At 36.3% G+C, this 5067-nt stretch overlaps 1 long non-coding RNA gene across 1 annotated transcript; it reads right to left on the bottom strand.

The window, feature by feature from the left end:
* Nucleotides 1-69: 69 nt before the first annotated feature.
* LOC107183771 lies at nucleotides 70-2199 on the bottom strand. Its single transcript, XR_001514578.1, has 2 exons — nucleotides 2164-2199; nucleotides 70-144 (listed from the first exon to the last, which is right to left on the bottom strand). It is a non-coding gene; the product is annotated as an uncharacterized LOC107183771 (long non-coding RNA).
* Nucleotides 2200-5067: the final 2868 nt, after the last annotated feature.

Consider the following 5067-nt stretch of genomic DNA (forward strand, 5'->3'; position numbering starts at 1 on the left):
GCTCTAACCTCTCAGTGTCTCGCCGCTCTCGCCGCCTGTCCTCAGCCTTTCCTGGAGAACCATGTTCTGTGTCGAAGACCGAAGCAGCAACTGATTTCCTCCCGTGTGAGTCATCAAAGGGTGGACCTGCAACCAGTAAGTCACCTGCTGTGAGAACAGGGGATTTCATTTGAAAACAGCATTGCTATCACAATAAGGTGGCTTGATTGCGACACTATGAAAAGCCACATTTTATTGTGTATCAGCCTTGTTTTTCTGGCAACACTTGAAACAAAATATGCTACTGATTGTCTTAATCGCCGTAGTCACATCTTTTTGTCTTAGTTTTAAGATTTCAAGAAAGACGAATACAATGGTGATGGAAGGAGTCTTGATTTGGGTTGGTGAACACGCAATACAATATACAGATGATGTATTCTAGAATTGTACCCCTGAAACCTATATAATTTTGTTAATCAATGTCACCCCAAATAAATTCAATTTAAAAAGAAGGTGAATAGAGCTGAGAAGACGTATCAGATGTGTCCTAGAAATTCTCCTTGCGGACAGAGGGCAGGGACTTCCCTCTCTTTCCTCCTCCATTGCTAAGCCCCAAGTTTCAGTATCCAATCTTCCCCCATCAAAATATTAGTGTGGACAGTTGAATCCACGCTATCCTTGGCTTAGCAGTAACTGATAATTTTAAGAAAACATACCTGTTTCTCTTTTCCTTATATCTGCAAAGAAAAAAAAAAGATTAAAACCTTTACTCTTCAAGTCTTAGTTGAAAAGTCATCTCAATGAGGCATACTCTGAGAATTTAAAATTGCAACACCATCCCGTTCTAACACTAACTACTTTTATTCAGTCAATGAGATTAAAACCTTTACTCATAATTTAATGGTAGCATTCACCTCTTCAAGTCTTAGTTGAAAAGTCATCTCCATGAGGCATACTCTGAGGATTTAAAATTGCAACACCATCCCGTTCTAACACTAACTACTCTTATTCAGTCCAGGATTTCATCATCTTGTCATATACCATGTTACTACTCATAATGTTTATTGTTTATTGACTGCTCATTCTACATTTTGAGCTCCATAAACTCAAGGTGTGTTTTTTTGCTTGTGTGTGTGTGTTGTTGTTGTTGTTTTGCCTGTTTTATTCTCTGAGACATCCCAAGTGTCTAGAACAGTGCCTGAAACACTAAGGACAATCAACTAACATTTACTTAACAAATGCATTCATCAACAAAACACTCTTGCTAAGGTAATATACACTATATTACATGAGATATTCTATGCTTTCTGTCAATGAATACACTATTCCCATAAAGTTGTGGCAAACATGCATTTTGATCACTGACTAGACAAAATGAAATTCATGATTTATAAGTAAAATTTGAAGACTATGTAAAAATCAGTACAAATAAAAATAAGACACAATTCTCCCTAATGAAAATAAAGGAAAAGAGACTCCCCTCCTCTTTTTTAGATCCTTTACTTTAGAAAACTTGTGAGTTCTTTACCTACCTTCTTGATCTAAAAGTGCCTTATAAGAAAAACATATAAAAGTAATCTTGGGCTATTTTGTTTCTTGTATATGTTAGACTGGAATGATAGTAAATTTATATTGATATTAGCAAAAATATTATTGTTAGATTTAAGAAAAATTCCATGAAAGCAGTCTCGATTTGCTGTGGCTTTTTATTTTGGTGGCTAGGGAAACAAAATAATGGAAAATATTCTATGATATTCAATTGCCCAAAGGAATCAGTAGTAAAACTGTTAGGACTAGTTGAGTTTAATTAAAATAGATCACGAAGGCATTAATCCCACAGTGCAAAATAAGTGCATGTTTTTTCAATAAAAATATAGGAAAGTAAAACTTTAAATCCACATCCATATTTCTCATATAAGTATGTGATTTTAGAAAAGCTAATAATCAAAGCAATTTCCCATTTCAAATGTCACCACCTTATAAAAAACTGGTTGAATATTAAAATGTCTGACCCAAATTATACAAAAATACACTAGAATATGTTTGTTTGTAATAATAAGGAAGATTTCATGAAGTGTTTTAGTGATTTTTCCAGTAAGATATGCTTTCTTTTCAAAGAAAAGCACTGCCGCTGTGTTGTTACTTGGTATAAAGAGTATAAGGAAAGAAAACCAAATAATTTACCTGAACTGCTTTCAGCTACTTCATTATCTAAAGAAAAAAGAAGAATTGCTGTCATTACTAGCATATTTTACAGATTTGCCAGTAGAAAGTGAATCTTGATTACAGTCATTTCTTGTCCTTGGGAGGTGTTCCCACAGAGATAGGCTCATTGAGTTCAATACTCAGACATGAATATGGAAATTATCCATTGACCATGGTATGTTTATACCCCTTCAGAACAACCTTATAAAAAGAATACGTGTGCCAGTCCCCCAGCCACTTTAGAGTACAGCCTAGTGATGCATGAATTAGAACGCAGCAAAATACAATAATCCTTGGATGATTGCAAAGGTTCTTCACAGCATTAATTATTATTCAGTTGGTGAAGCAGAGATGTTTTAGTGAACAGATTTTTTTCATGTGGCAAAAATACTGTGTACACTTAATTTACTTAATTTGAATCAAATGACCTCAATTTTTATTTTATAACTGGATCCCATAAAATTAATGTACACATAGTTTACAAATGATTTAAGGGTTATTATGGTAAACCAAAGTGAATTTTCTTCATATTTAAATAAATAGCATAAAAATTTGCAAACTTGTCAACTCTAGTAAGTACAACTGAGTCAATGACTCATAATAAGAGTGAGTATATACAACAAATGGCATAATTTATATATAAAGATATTTTTATAAAAAACACCAACATCATTGTTATCCAAAAGAATTTTCATAATAATTATGTGAAATTAAACATAACAGAATGGCAACAACAAAATTTTGCATAAAGTTGCATCTTGATTATATATTCAAGAAACTTCAAAAAACATTTTGGATAACATTTTTATTTGGGGACTTAATGGATTGTAGGTTGTTGGTTATTTTTCAATGCTTCTCCATACTCTATAATTTTTACAAATTTCCTAACTCAAACTGATGACATTATTCAAATAAAAGTCAAAGCATATGGTCGTATACTAAGACAAACTTCTAAAAATTAGAACTGTCCCAGAAAATCAAGGATTTGTGGTCAGCAAACCTACCTCAGACCTATAGGTGTAAATTAAGACAAACAGCCAACACAGCCAGTTAAAAGACAAAGGGTTTCCTATGTGTGCTGATAAATTGTTACCAAAACCAAATTGTGTGTACTTGCACAAGTACATGCACACATATTTAGCTGAAGGCTAAGAAGTAATCGTTTACAGATATGGTTTGAAGATAATATAAATGTTTCTAAAAAATGTATAATAACATATCCTCCATATAGGCTAAATACCTGGAAGAGTCTCTCTAAAATATAAGTTGAGTTATATTAAACAAATAGAGTTATCATAAAACCCATGCATGAATTTTATCCATAGGGATAATCCCACAGTGTCTCAGAGTGCACTCTATTACTACAAATACTAAGCTAATGAGCTTGGATTGATGGTGTTCTCACCGCAGTTGACTGAAAGAAGTAAATAATATTTGGAACTGTGTACAAAAAAAGCAGATTTGGTGATCTGATCAGGATATAGAGCTGGATGTTTAACAGAAGTAGGAGAGACAGAAAAGCAGACACAGTAACTCAGAAACCATCTCTGGAGTAGGAAAATCTTAGCTTAAGAAATTTTCACTACAAAATGTTCTTTTGGTGATGAGTCTTTCAATTAGTGATATTTTCATGATTTGCAGGTCTTTAGTCTTAATGTGACTATAACTTTAAGATAGTCATTAAAGGATAAACTGTGATGAAAAGTAGTAACAAATACTACATACATCTTGAGTAACCTCTTCACGGATATTTCTAAGCAGATATATCCTGAAGACAGGCTTGTAAAAGCTGAAATAATACCCGAGAGGTTGAAAATCCACGTGTATGTTTTTTAATTTAATATATTACTCTAAGATGTTGTAAAATTTTCCAAGAAAAAAGTGTTTGAAGCAGAAAACACCAATTAAGCAAACGTATACCTAGATCTATCGCATTTGAAAGGATCTTTCAGTTAGTCCCTTACCTTTGCAGAAGACACAAAGTGTCACAACCCAGTACAAAGAGGTCAACTTCATGGTAGTAATTTGGGACCTAGAAATAGAGACAGGTCATCGTGGAGAAACAGATCCACAGCGGACCCTCAAACTAGAGCTTTTATACCCACTCATACCACCGTCTCTCGTCATGGGCTAGGCGTGGTAAACTTAGTGATGACAGAACAAAGGTAAATATCACGGCATGCCAAAGACGAAATCCATTTCAAGTCAGGTTTGTGTCTTATTTATATGACATCTTCTCTCTCGGACCCAGTCCAGTTCATGCCAAACCCAGCCCTGTGCAAACAGCGAAGGCAGGAACTAAAAGTCTCCGGATTAAACACCAAACAGGATGATGATATGCATTTATCTGTCCCCTATTCATCATTGCAAAAGCCTTAATACCTCAAGAAACTCAAATATTGTAATTAAATATTTCAATTGCCTCTGCCTTTACAACAAACGTGTTTTTAACATTAGGCTACCTTGAAACAAAGAACTCTTTATTTATTGACTAGAGGCAAGGTGCACGAAATTTGTGCATGGTGGGGGGGGAGGGGCTGGGGGGCGTCCCTCAGCCCAGCCTGCACCCTCTCCAATCTGGGACCCCTCAGGGGATGTCCGACTGCCTCTCGCAATCCAGGACTGCTGGCTCCTAGCTGCTCACCCGCCTGCCTGATCGTCCCTAACCCCTCTGCTTGCCTGCCTGATCGCCTCTAACTGTTCCCCTACCAGCCTGGTCACCCTGAACTGTCCCCTGCTGGCCTGATTGCCCCTAACTGCCTCTCTCACCCTGCACCCAGGACCCAGGCTTCCCTCCTTCTGGACAGCCACAGGCACCCACGACCTGAGCCAGCTTCACCAGGGACGGCCGCAGCCGCAGGGGGCTATGGGCTGGCAGCTTCA

This window comes from Myotis davidii, unplaced genomic scaffold (assembly GCF_000327345.1).
Source record: "Myotis davidii unplaced genomic scaffold, ASM32734v1 scaffold902, whole genome shotgun sequence".
Taxonomy (NCBI): Eukaryota; Metazoa; Chordata; class Mammalia; order Chiroptera; family Vespertilionidae; genus Myotis; species Myotis davidii.